Raw genomic sequence first — 14,761 nt, 5'->3', positions numbered from 1 at the left:
CCACCACTCATGTTCCAACTGAAACATCTTCTCTTACTCAGTCTACCAAAGTAGACTGGTCATCCTTAATTCATTCTTGATCTTCTCTAATCCGTTTTCTGCATTTAAAGCAGAGTGATCTTTCTAAAAGGCAAAATTAATCATGATATTCTTTTAAAAATCCCTCAAAGTATCCAGTTGCTGTTGGGGAAAAGACCAAAATCCTTATGATCTAAAAAGCCCTGCAGGATCTGGCCCTTCTGAATTTTCCATTTTTGCCTTGTTCTACTTTGTGCTTTGTTCTGCAGCCATCCTGGACATTCTCTAATATCATAAATATGTCATTATTCTTTCATCTTTAAGACCTGCATATTCTCTTCCTTCTGTGTGGAATACCCTTTACCATACTTTGTTGTCATTTAATTTCTAGTCTTAAGATCTCTGCTTAAAAGCCAATTGCTCATAAAAGTCTTCCCATTCTCCTGAGATTACCTCAGATCTGTTGTTATAGTACTCTGTGATGGTCTCTCCTAAAATTCCATAATTTATCTTGACAGCCCTTAACCACAGTTAATAACCCTACCTATCTATCTGTCTCTCTACATACCTACCTACCTGCCCACCTAGGGTAATTTTTGCTTAGTATTTGTTTCCCACTTTAGACCAGAAATTCCATGGAGTGCTTGGACTGTATTAGGTATAGAACATGACACATAGTATGCACTCAATAAATATTTGTTGAGTGAGTGAATGAATTTATGAATATAATCAGATAAAAGTAGAAAGCTTCATCTGTGCAATTTTATTGTGATATGCTGATCGACAAATGTGTTAATTCAAAGATTTAAAAATGCATAAGTAGAAAAGCATTTCTCTTTTGCTATCCATTTGATAGTATTACCAATCTGTAAAAAGTACAGAAATAATTCTATCTCACATGCATGATGACTGATAATTCTCAAACCAAAGAAAATGCTTTCTCTTTCTGACAATGTACATTGATAGATAAGAAAAGATAAATCTTTAAAGTAGAATAAGAGAATATCCATAGTTATGCATATTAGAAGTCTAACAAGGAAACCATAAGTCATCCCATAATATGGAAAAAAGACATATGATAAAATCTATCATTTATTCTTTATTTAAAAAATAACAATGGGAAGAGGTAATGATTTTCTAATACTAAAATTTTTTTATAAGGACCTTTATTTCCCATATATATCAGTCATAGGGATAAAGAGGTGTTCCTCTTTATATATTTCTTACCCCCAAAACAGCTACTTGATAGTGAATAATCAGCATATGCATTAAAGTCAGGAAAAATATCAGGATGCCCATTTTCCCCACTATCTTTTAACATTATTTTGGAATTACTGTTAAGGAGTAAGACTGGAAAGATTAGGTGGTAGACAAAGAGTGATTTTTATTTTTAGGTTTTTGCTTTATTCCTATATATGGTGTTTGAATTTTTATCACAAGTTTATTACTTTTTTAAAAATGAAAATACTGTCATGGTGAACAGAGATCCTTATAATATATAAAATCTATACTTATATGGCTCAGCCTATATTTTAAATAGAATTGGAATCTGACCCATTTCTCAATAAACCTGCTAAAATTCTGTTACTCTGGACTATTGAGAGCAGATTGTAGATTTGGGACTCAGAGCCAGGCAGAAGGAGAAACAAGCCAGGTTGGATATGATAGAATAAGAGGAAGATATGCATTTTGGTCAATACCATCTTGGAATTTGGAACCAGATAAAATAAATTATTAACATTCAGGAGTCAATATAATCCACCAAGCCTTAAACAAAGGAAGTACATAATAAGCACTTGCTACATACCAGGCATAATTTATTTTGACTGATTTAATTCTATAAATTTTCTTAAAAGGTAGGACTAGTCTTCCTTATTTTACATATTAGAGAAATAAGATACAGAGAAATAAAGTAGCATTGTCTGTGATTAAACAGCTAGAAATTGGCAAGGCTGGGACTTGAATTCATGTCAGTCTGACCCTAAAGACAATGCTTTTAACAACTGAAGTACACTGCTGCCCATTTGGATGTTACTAAACATAAGCAACAGCTCTAAACTTTAGGGGAATCTATCAGATTAATTTTGTCTGATCATCTTTCCCATGCAGAGAACATCACTATTTTGAATGCTGCTTTCAAGCTCAAGATTTTCCTGGTAATTTATAGGGACTACCCTGATTTTTTTTTTAAATAAAACATTCCTTGGAACTTTTTGCTTATGGGTATTTTTCAAACTCTGGATCCAGAACCCAGTAATAGGTTCATGGAATCAATTTGATGGATTGTGACCTGCGTATTTATTGTTCTTATCTTTTTTTTCCCCTTTCTTCACTCAGACCCAAAGTAACAACACTTAATAGGTGAACTGCTGTTGATGAAAACTATTGCCATCATTATAGTGTATTTTTAATGTAATAATGTAGACTAGGAATAAATAGAAAATAGAGTTCATTACACATAGTGATGGCAAATATTTCCAGATTCACACACACACACACACACACACACACACACACACATACACACACATACACACACACACATTCGTGCTGTATAGATTGCAAAGTTAAACATATTATTTACTTTGAAAGATTTGAAAGCCACTGACCTATTGAGCCTCTTGGCTTCAGATTAAGTACTATTTTGTTCCCTAATTTTTATTTCAAGTAAATAAGACTTATATCCCTAATAAAATTATAAGCCTAATCATAAGCTTAAAAGTAAAATGGCATACCTCTTTGGATTTCCTATTGCACCTAACATGAAGATTGACAGATTACAGGTTCTCAGCAGATAGTTGCAAGTTTAGTTGAAGAGGCTGGGATAGCACTGGGGAGCAGTGAGCAGACAAATCAGATCCTGACTCCCCTAGCTCTGGCCTCCAAAACAGCTACACCAAGGCAAGGAGACTGGAATGATACCAAATAGCAAGATGAAAGGTGTCAGATAACAGCACTAATTATTTTAATATGGCTTGTTTTTTTCCTGAAGTATTAGATAATACATGTAGAAAATATACATTACAAAGAAAAGTAGGAAGGGGGGAAATACCCATAATCCTAAAACTGAAAGATAGCCACTATTATCATTTATAACATTTACAGCCTGACTATTAACATTTGCTATATTTTTGCCCTGTCTTTTCCTACACTAGTGCTCTGGTAGTACCCTATGTTTGTGCTTCACTGTATAATAAATTCTCTTCATATTCATAGTTTTATTGGTTCTATAACAGCCCATTATCTTTCTGTATCATAGCTTCTTTAAGCATTCTCTTACTGTCAAAAATGTTAGATTGTTTCTAATTTGTAAAGCTATAAATAATGACTTAATGAACAGCTTTATGTAAAGCTTTTCCTGACTTTTTATTTCCTTAGATTCTCGGAAATGAAATCAATGGGTCAAACATAATGAATTTTAAAGGCTCTTGATATACATTGCCTGGTCTTGGATCATTCATTGTGATCCAGCTAAATGGTAAGGGACTGTGTTATAGGAAACCCCACTTAAAGGGCCATTGTGCTTTTCATATGAATTGATTGTTGATGATTTTCATTAGCCATATGCATTTCCTCTTAGTCAGAATTTTAACTGGAAAGGAGGTTTGTGCATCCATGTTTGGATTGTGTGTGACTTCCCAGATTTGGGGTACTGATTCAAATGGAAAGATTTACTCTTTGTGCAAGCAATAATAATAGACTGGGTTTTGGTGAGAAATGTTTCTTCTCTATATTTGTTAACAGTGCCCACTATGTGTGTGGGTGGGATAGAAGATTAACAAGGAAAGCTTGAAGCCAACCTATTTTTATATGTTTTCCCGTTTATTAGAATAGAATCCTATTTTCATGCTATTCCTACAACAGTTTAATTTTTTTTTATCAGGCAGACATAGCTTTGCTGTCTAGAAATGAAATTTCTATAGTGCTCTAGTTATGATAAACCTTCAGATGTAGAAGAAGGTATTTTGGGTAATAAATTAGCCATTTTCTGTAGCCATGCATTTGATCACAGCTATCAAATCTGCCAACATATATTGATCTGCCATTATGGTAATTAGGAAACACATATTTAACCAAGTTGCGTTAAGTCCACCCAATTCTACTGTTTATTTTTCTCCAGGTTCCATTAAAAATCAAATTAAGACCCTGTCTCTATGAAAAATAAATATTAGCCAGGCATGGTGGTATACACCTATAGTCCCACCTACTCTGAAGGCTGCAGTGGGAGGATTGTTTGAGCCCAGGAGTTCGAAGCTGTAGTGAGCTATGATCATACCACTGCACTCCACCTTGGGGGCAACAGAGAAAGAACCTGTCTCAAAAAAAAAAAAAAATCAAGTTAAAAGAATATGAAGAGGGATTGTATTAACCTATTCTCTCTCTCCTCCCTTTGTGTATCTCAGAATATTTGTCAGGGTCCCTTGCCCATTGGCATCTCAGTAGGTTCAGCCAAAGGCAGTGCTATGGACTGAATGTTTGTGTCCCCCAAATTCATATTTTGGAGTCCTAACATCTAATGTAGCTGTATTTGGAGATGAGGTTTCCAAGGAAACAATTACAGGTAAAGGAGGTCATACATGTGGGGCCCTGATTTGATAGAATTAGTATGCTTAGAGGAGACACCAGAGTGTTCAAGTAAGAGTCTCTCTCTCTCTCTTTCTCTTTCTTTCTGTCTCTCTCTCTCTCTGTTGCTCTCTCTGTCTTTCGGTCTCTCTCATTCTCCTGTGCATGCACCAAGGAAAGGCCATGAAAGGACATATGGAGAAGGTGGCTGTCTACAAGCTAGGAAGAGAGCCCTCACCTGAAACTTGATCTTGGACTTTCAGCCACTAGAACTGGGAGAAAAAAACATTTTGGTTTTTAAGCCACCCAGTCTATGGTATTTTGTTATGGCAGCCCAAGCCCACTGCAGGAAGGCACTGGCTAAGATTAGAGGGCAGAAGGAGGAGAGAAGTCTGCTTATTTCTGCCTCTTTCCTTCTGCTTTCTGTATTGTCTCTGTGAGTGCTTCTCCTTCCTAACTCTATCTAGTTCCCTCAAAGGAGTCATTCACTCTGAGGTCCAAGTTCTGACCAAGATGTTTCACCATCGCTCTGGCTCCCACAGGATGGACAGCACTACCTCCCTGCCCTAGAGGTGGTAAGGGCTCCCTGCTGTTGCCAAACTCTAGTTGAGCTACTGTCTTGTGTTTCTCAACAATTGCATCACATGTTGTCTTAGTTTTGTGCTACTATAACAAAAATACCTGAGACTGGGTAATTTATAAGAACAGAAATTTATTTTCTCCTAGTTCCAGAGGCTAGAAAGTCTGAGATCAAAGGTGCCAGTAGATTCCGTTGTCTGGTGAGGGCTGCTCTCTGCTTCCAAGATGGTGCCTTGTTGCTTCCTCTGGAGGGAAGACATGCTGTGTCCTCACAGGGCAGAAGGCAGGAGGGCAAGCAGGCCAAATGCTGCATGAAGCCCCTTTTATAAAGGCCTTACTCCCATTCACGAGGAGAGGAATCCTTAAGACCTAATCACCTCTTAAAGGCCACACCTCTTCACACCATCACACTGGCCATTAAGCTCCAACACCAGAAGCTTGGAGGGGGCATACTCAAACCACAGCATCTGTGAAACAATTTTCTATATTAAATCTTTCTGGTTGAAAGACCTGGAGTGTGGCTTCAGCTTCCTTGAATGGAGTTTGACTGCTGCGGAGGCATTTTACTTAACAAGGCTTAATCTTTCAGGAGTTAGAATGAGTCTTTCAGGTAGTAATTGTTGGAGAGTCCATGTAATTACCCTCACTTGACTAGTAATGTGAAATCTACTCTATATCCTTTTCTACTGAAGTGTTCCTATATTTTTCTCATAGCTCATAATGTATTGAAAGTACAAAACTGCCGGTTAAAAGTTTCTTCCAGCATATTATAAATTGCTGTACCCACTTTTTATTTTCACTCATGTTCTCCCTTTTTTACCTCCCTCTTCTTACTTGAAAACCTATTTTTTTAGTCATAAATATCTGTCAGTTTGAAAAAAAAGTGAGTGAAGCAAAATGAGGCATGATCAAATTTAACACTCAGAGAAATCATGAACTCAGACACTGACTGATTTTGTCACTGATTGCTTCGATAAAGTCTTTAATAGTGCTTTAGGTGGTGTATTGGATGATGAGCTCTGATTCCCACAGATAATTGAGTCCTATATCCCTAGGTTTAATTCTTTTTTTTTTTTTGGTCCATACTATAAATCATACCCAGAAAATTCTCTGGATGGAATTTGATTGCAGCTGTCTATTATATTCTGATGAACACAGATCAACTCAGTCTTCCAAAGCATTTTATAATGGAGTGAAGCTGACCTTGTAATACAGTATCCTGGTTACCAGGCCACTGAAATGTCCCTCTTATGTAATAGCAGCCAGTTACAACTGACAAGGAGAAACTCAGATGGGCCTTTGCTTGGAAATTTGTCCAAATATGTCCTTTATTTTGATTTCTTTCCTTAGGACTTTGAGTTTTCCATAGTATATTTCAAGTGAGGGCTGTAAGGAAACACGATACATTTTAATTAAGACCTACCCAAAGTTTCACAGAGAAGATTTTCTACAGATTTCAACCATAAATACAAACAACACAGAATCATGTTCTGTATATAATTCATTATCATATGTTAGTATCTATCAAACATCCCAGGGAGATGTGATACTCTTTCTTCTCCATTGCTGTGTATTTTCAGCCTCATTCAGCCAAAAAAGTACTGTGTAATTAAATAAATACTAATATACCAATAATGTAATTGAAACTATATGAAATAATTTAATTCATAACCTCAGAAAATATATTTTGATCTAAAGTTATCACCACTCATTAGTAAATTCTGTGCTATGGATGCATTCATACATTTTCATTTAAACAGGATTCTTTTCTCACCCCATACTGGAATTACAGCCATAGCTTGGTCTCAGTTATTTCTTCCAACCCATGTGTAACACTATTTAGTGTCAGAAATACCTAATTCGCTAATTCTTTTAGAATGTGTATATGTAAAGAATTCTTCCCTTCTCAAACTTGGCAAGAAAGTACCAAATTACAAGTGTCCTCATTATCATTATCATCATCAAATGATTCTCACTGCTCTCCTCAAAGTTTATGATTCTGAGCTGCAGACTGACAAGTAAATTGTGTTCAACTGCCTCTGCCACTTTTTAGCAAGAAAAATTTGCCCAAGTGTTATGCAGTATAGAAAGAGAAAGTGAGAGTTAAATGTCAGATCCAGATAATGTGTTCTGATGTGCTCCACCACAACTAACATTTTACAATAATTCAAGTGTACTGTATGTTTTTGTTCTAAGCTAAAACCGAGCTTGAGAGGAAATTTCATTTCCAATACTGTAAATGTGCTGTGAAAGAAATGGGAAATAATGTCCCCAGGCAGTGTCATAATGACTGCTGGTTTCCCTTCTCACTGCAATTAGAGTTCTAGCCCCAGGTGATGGGGTAGGTACACACACAGGTGACTTGTTTTTGATTGACAGGCCAATGAAGCAGCTGGATGGGGGATTCCTGGGACTTAGTGGAGGATTCCTTTACCTTCAGGGCTGGGTTTGGAAGAGGTCCTGGCTTCCTGACTAAACAAAGATGTGGATTCTCCTCCATGTAGGTTGGAATCAGACTTGGAGGTGGCAAGCACCTGAGGGACAATCTCCTAAACACCCAGCATCTCTTGTACGGCTTCTGTAACTGACCCTGGTTCAGTCTTTGGTTGATATGTTTTCATGAAAATTTTATAATTTAGGGTTTGCAGTTTCAGCACTTGATGCTCTTTTTGCCTGCTTAGAGAATTTCCCTCCAACTGGTGTGGCCCAAACAACAAAACATATGGCATAAGAATATGCTCATTTTCCTGAAATTGATGTGTAGTCTTCTGACCAAATCACAAATTGCAGAATTAAAAGTATGACCTTTCCATGATTTAAACATAAAGGAACGTAAGTACCAAAGGATATGAATTTAGTCTCAATAAGTGAAAGAAATAATTGTACAGCAATAAATCATTTCAACATGGAAATAGTTATCTTTTAAGCTGTAATAGAACCATATTCTTAACTTTAGCTTTCTTTTTATCTCATCCAGAATCCTACTTTAAGTAATTCCTAGATCAGGCTACTAACCTATGAGACAGTCCATTTTCACAGTCTGCTGCAGAACAAACTTGGCAGCTGAGACCTGTTCCTTGAGTTTCAGGCTGTTATATCTAATTACTGGAAAGCTTTACTTGGATGCTCCATGGACAACTGAAACTTAACCTGAAAAAAACTGAAGCCATCATTTCCGCTATGAAAGCCAGTTTCTACTTCAGCATTCCTTAGTTTGATGAACGTCATCCCACATTACCTGTTTGTCTAAGAAAAAAAAAAATCTGGGAATTGCCCTGGACTCTATTCTCCCATATGTTCAATTTAATAAATGCTCCATCTCTCCATCTGCACTGCCACTGACTTAGTACAGATCTTCAACTTGCCTCGAACGAAAAGTATGTCAAGATGCATGAATATGTATGCGTGTGTGTGCATGCGCACATTAGTGTACACACATCAACATTATTTATAATGTCCAACAATAGAGGATTTGTTACATAAATCATACATGTATAATATTCATACAATAAAATACTGCGCAGGTATTAAGATAGTGATATGTACATATTTACATGTAATGTTCTGCAGAAAGAGGTGTGTAGTATGAGTCCATTTATAATTTGAAACTCATATACAGGTATATTTAAGTAAACTGGATTTTTTCGGGGGGGGGAGGAATATAACCCAAAAGTGATGAAGTGGTTATACTGGGGCGAAGAATGAAGGGTTGGGTGAGGAGGAAAGATTTTTAGTTTCTTTTCTTTAAGTGATGCTTGAATTTTTTCTCTCACATGAAATTCTTTAAAAAATAATTTTTTAATTCAGGTGAACTTCTTCATATTATGGTAACTTCTAAGGCTTAGCAAACAAGGACTAAGTTTAAACTCAAGGAATATATATAGGAGTAAAAACCTTTAAATAGAATAAATAAGATAGGAGGGTGTCTGGGAAGTACTAATATCTTCTCAGAGATTTTGAAATTGCATCAAAATGCTGGTTTCTTCTCTGTAGTCTTCTAAAGCGGGCTCTTTCTAGCCTTTTATAGAGCCTAGATTTGAGCCATTCTCTGGAGGAAAACCAAAAAACATGAGTTGCAAGTGCTAAAGTCTGGATGTGCTGATAATGTGTGCATGAGCATTGATAAACCCTGGGTAAGAGAAGCTCAAGAGAGTGAGCGTTGTTTACTTGGAGTGGCTTTCTGAGAATAGTTGGACTCCTATGATATCCATTTGCACATAATGAAACTTGCAGAACACCTGAGAAAAGTACCTACCTACTTCTTCAATACCTAGCCATGAGTTCTAATCAGCTGCTATGTATTGTTCTATAGGCTTTATATATGTTATGTTTTATATTCTCCTGACAACTTTTAAATTATGTATTATTAATATCCCTGTTTTACGGATGAACCAACTAAACTTTAGAGAGTTTAGGGAACTTGCCATGGTCAGATAGTAAGTATCAGAACCAGGATTTGAACCCAGGCTGTCTTGCCCCATAGCTTGCGTTCTTTCTATTGGTGTTAGTGAAAGAAATGTCTGGGTTACACATGTGGATGGATAGAGCGTCCAGGCAGATAATGTAAGTGAACATAAAGGAGCAGGTACAAGGTGTTACACAGGAAGTGGAGGGAGCTATGTGAGCCGGAGGCCTTAGAGCAGATCTGGTGTTGTCAGGTCTCCTGATTTGCTAGAAGTCAGGACCCAGATTGGCCACTTCTATATATACATGTTCAGGCCTTCCTCTCCTACTGTGGGTCAGTGCTGATTTTCCGGGGTCTTTTGACACAGGGAAGCCTGGCAGCTGGCGGTTTCCTTGGCATACACTCATTGGTCACAGCTTGGAAATTTCATGCCTCCTGCGCTCCATGTATTTGGATGTAACTGTGTTGTCAGAATGAATGGGAAACTCAGTTGCATTTTGTTTGGAGACAATTTGGACAACTTTCATAAAGCAGGTCAATAACTTTTTAATCTGTCTCAAAATGTATAAGCTACTTCCGAGTGTGCTAGAAAAATGCCTGCCAACTTGCTGGACTAGTACTCAGAAAATAAATTTAGCTCATAAAAGTCTTTGGCTGGAGACAAATCACCTAATCTCTTTCTTTCTTTTCCCAAACATCTGAAATAGAGGCTGTGATGAGCAATATATAAGGTTGCAGCTCAGATTGAAATGGGGACCTCACTTCTCTCTCCCTTGACTCTTAAGAAATAAAAGAAGTTATTAAGCATTTATTGAACTAGACACTTTACCCATATTATCCCACTTAACCTTCACAAGAACCCTATGAGTAGATACAATTTCACACCGTTAAAATGAGAAAACCAAGACCCTTGAGAGGTAATTATGTATTTTTTAAAAATCACCCAGTAAGTGGAAGCATTGGGATTTCATTCTAGTTGTTTGTGATTCCAGTATTACTGCCTGAATTTCAATTCCTCTCTTTTATTATGCCTTCTTCTAACCCATTTAATTTTTATTTTTATTGCATAATTCTCCATTAGGCATTTTCAGCTGCTATGAGATTAGTATCATTGCCACCCCCCAAATGTACACTCCATTCTCAGTGACTCCAATCATGTTGAGAACAAACCTCATGAGCATCTCGTGTTCCATACCCTCCCTATCCTGTTGACGAGGCCAGAAATCCTGGAGTCATTCCTTTATATGTTCATGTCTTTCCTTGTCCCATATCCAATCCATCTTAAAGCCCTATTGATTTTACCTCTTAAATATTGTTCCATTACAAATGGTTCATCCTGTTTCAAAGACTATCCTTCTAGACAGAACTACCATAAGCTCTTACTTGCACTTCTGCTGTAGTCCTTGCCCCCTACAGCTCCTCTTGGTTCCTCAAATCCATTCGCCACAGAGGCAGAGCCAAGGAGATCGTTTTTATGAAAATATTGATCAAGTCAATCACCCTTATTCCATCCCAACTCCTTGCTCTACTTAAATATTTCATTAATGGTTTTCTATCACTTTAAAAACAAAGACCAAAATCTTTACTCAAACCTAAAATTCTTACCTCAACTGATTTCTGTGTATGTCTCAAGATTTCTCATGCTTTGGGACCACTCTGTCTTTTCATTCTAGCTTCAAAGAGAGGTAGAACTAGCCCAGTTACTCCTGTCATTGGACCTTCACCCACATCGTTACTTCTGTCTAATAAACTCTCTCCTGCCACTCTTGCAGGGTCACTACCCACTCTTTATTTTTCCCTGAGTTTAATATTCATACTTTGGGAAACTTTTCCCAGCCTCCCTAGCCAGATTTTCCTCATTGTTGGTGATACGGCAGTTCACTTATGGGGCACAGAATTTCATTTTATATCTGTTTGGGTGATATAACCTGCTGATAGACTCTAAGCTCCATTTTATGGAGCCATTTTTGTACACTATTATGTTCCCAACACCTATCTCAATTCTTATAAAAAGTAGTTGCCCAATGTTTCTTGAACTGAATGAATGATTGAATGAATGTTCTTATGTTATTCCCTATGCAAGTCTAAAATGCTTTTCCTTTCGTTCACTGTTTTAAAGATCCATGGTTTGCTCCAACTATTCCAGTGAGCAATAGCTTCCTTATTTGAAAATCACAAAAATTATAAATTCCATACTATTGGCATTTACTTGTTCTTTCTCTTTTTCTAGGAGATACGCCCTTACAATCTAGGGGCACACTGTGCACTTCTGCTAATTCACCTACTCCACTGCCTCCCTCCAATGTGTGCTTCTTGTGCCACAAATAAAATGCTGCTAGTTTCAATTTGGTACTAAGTAAATACCAATTGATGTGAGATTTCATGAAACTCATTAGGAAATTAATGGAGAGAGTGTGAGAGAAATAACTTTGGCTGATTAACATCTTTTTTTTCTTTTCAACTTTATATGGACCTAACTTTGGAAGTTTAAAAAAAATACAGCAAAACACAAAGATGTGTTGAAAAGAGATACATGGAAAAAAAACATAATAGACAAACGCTAGTAAACAAATTAAGAATGGAAATATGAGAGTTATACGAAATGGAATCTAAGGAAAAAGGAATAGTTTATATTGATTAAGAAATAATCCATCTAGTACCTCTCGCAATTATAAACTCACATGCACTGAATAACATAGGATCAATGTAAACACAGCAAAAACTGACAAGTACAAAAAGAAACTGAAATAACAGTAAAATCCCAGGAAGCTTTAAACTAAAACTCTCAGAAATGGTCATGAACATGAACAGACATAGGAACACACATAAATACACATATGAACATATACTCACACAACATTGAACCCAAAAAGTAGAAATCTCACATTGTTTGTTAACACTGTCATGGTATTATTTATAGAAGTTTTTCATATGCTAGGGTCAAAGAAAATTTAAATAACTTGCTAAAACTAGATACTATTAAAGCCACATTGTGTGGAAACAGTGTAAAATTACTAGACAATGTAGTGAAAAGTTATCTTAATCACTTGAAAAATGTATAAATTAATTTTCCAATGAGCCTTATAGATGAAATCACACAACTTACTGTATGGAAGATAGAAGCAAATTACACTGGATGCAACAAAGTGTACCTCAGAAGAAAATTTATGGTATCATATGAGGATTTTAAAATTAAAATAAATACATTTAGATAAAATAATTACATGACAAAATATATCTATATTTGGACTAATTTTGATATTCTGTGATATTTATTTTGGATCTTTTTATGATAAATGATTTCAGATAAAAGTTGAATTTCTCCTCATCTCCCTCCAAGGCTCATCACCCTCTATCACAAATTTGATGTGTATACTTATTTCTATACTCTTAATAGTTATTTATAGCATGAAAACCATATAGTATAATTTTATTTTTAATTACATATGTGCTATGTAACAAAATTCAATTTGCTTTTTCACTCAACATTATATTTTCAGGATCAATCCATACTGATAAATGCATTGAGATCACATTCGTTGATTTTAACTGCTGTATAATATGCCCTTTAGTCTATTTACTCCATTTTCCTACAATTAATCCTTCAGGTAGTTTTCAGGTGTTGTGATTGCAGACAATACTTAGAAGACCATCATTATACTGATCTCTTTCTTTACATGTGAAAGCATTTCTCTATATCTCAAACTGGATTTATACCTAAGAAGTGATATGTAGGTATTAGTTATATGTACAAAGATATTCAGGGTACCATTGTTTAAACAGCAAAAAATTAGAAACAATATGACTATCCATATGGTTAATAAGTTAAGGTACATCCTGGGGTGATAGTAAAAATAGTAAACAATAACAAAAGTAAACAATGGCACAATACTGGTGCTGACTAAACAGAATTCATTAATCAGAATGGACATGAACTGTAAACAATTGGCACAAGTATATTTCTGTATACTGGCTTGATTTCAGACACGGATAAATCATTTTAGGCAGCTGCTCTTAAATTTGGGACCAGTTTTAACAAATTATACTTAAAAGATGTCCATAATATATTGTTTAAAGGAAATAGATTAAGTTGCAGTATTCTATACATTAAATGTGATTTTATTTTGTGAAAAATAGAAACAAATAAAAAATGCACTGTTTCCATGACAGGGATTTGGTTTATACACTTTTTCAGAATTTTTTTGAAATATTTAATTCATAACCTACATTAATTTTTTGATTTATCAATTGCATATCCTTCATTGTATTTTCCTATATGCCTTGACCCTTCCTTTAAACCGCTGGTCTCTTTTCCTTCTTGCCTCACAAAAGAGACGTTGCAGCAGAGAGAACAGGAAAAAAAGTAGTCAGTTCTTGGAGTTTTGAATTTTACAAGTTTAACATGCAGGAAGAAATAGAAAGAACTCAGGAAATGGAGAAAAGATTTGGAGGAAGGCATGCAGTTAGAAGATGCCACTCTGACCACTTCCCCTATCAGGGAGAAAAGAAGAGAAATGTTAGGTGTGCACTAATATTTTGATAGACTTGGGTAAGTGAGAGAGAGATTCAGAATCCCACTCCTCAGCCGTCCTGGGGCAAAGCCAGATTAAGCCCAGGGTAGGGCAATAACAGACTGCAGATGGTGCTGAATATCTAAAAGGTGTAAAGACTGGGGCCCCTTTCAGAGAAGTGGCTGTGTGTATGTCTAGGTATGTGGGTCAAAGTCAACTTTACAGAGTCAGCACATCCAGGATAGTGTAGGAGTAGCAGCACTCCTGTAGTCCGGAGGGAAGATCTTACTACTTCTTATCAGTCCAAGGATGTCTTCAACTTAATACTGGAGTCATCTTGTTAGAGTGGGAGACTAGAGACAGGCTGAGCCTGAATGCAGGGGCTTGCAGATTGGGTACAGGTGTTAAACAACCCTCAAGGAGAAGCTAACAGAGGGGCTGATAACCACAGGCAGGAATCGGCTTCAACCGGCTTGTCAGCTATCTAGATCCCCTTACATGAACTTTGGCTAATTACAATATCATTTGCATTGCAGCTTTAACATTTCCCACATTGAAATCATGACAGTTCCAAGACAACCATATAAAGTATGAAAATGGGAAGGAACCCAATTCTAGGAATTACTATCTAAATTCTTAGTAAAAGCCAACCTTAGTAAAAGGTCTTGAATATTCCTCCCCTCAG

At 36.3% G+C, this 14,761-nt stretch overlaps 1 non-coding gene across 1 annotated transcript; it reads right to left on the bottom strand.

Annotated features, from left to right (window-relative positions):
* Nucleotides 1-2,347: 2,347 nt before the first annotated feature.
* LOC123644245 lies at nucleotides 2,348-2,418 on the bottom strand. The gene has a single exon (XR_006737064.1). It is a non-coding gene; the product is annotated as a small nucleolar RNA SNORD56 (small nucleolar RNA).
* Between the last annotated feature and the right edge of the window lie 12,343 nt (nucleotides 2,419-14,761).

Source organism: Lemur catta, chromosome 8, assembly GCF_020740605.2.
Source record: "Lemur catta isolate mLemCat1 chromosome 8, mLemCat1.pri, whole genome shotgun sequence".
Classification (NCBI taxonomy): domain Eukaryota; kingdom Metazoa; phylum Chordata; class Mammalia; order Primates; family Lemuridae; genus Lemur; species Lemur catta.
The sequence above is the reverse complement of the archived record's forward strand: the minus strand, read 5'-3'. Positions and strand labels throughout refer to the sequence as shown.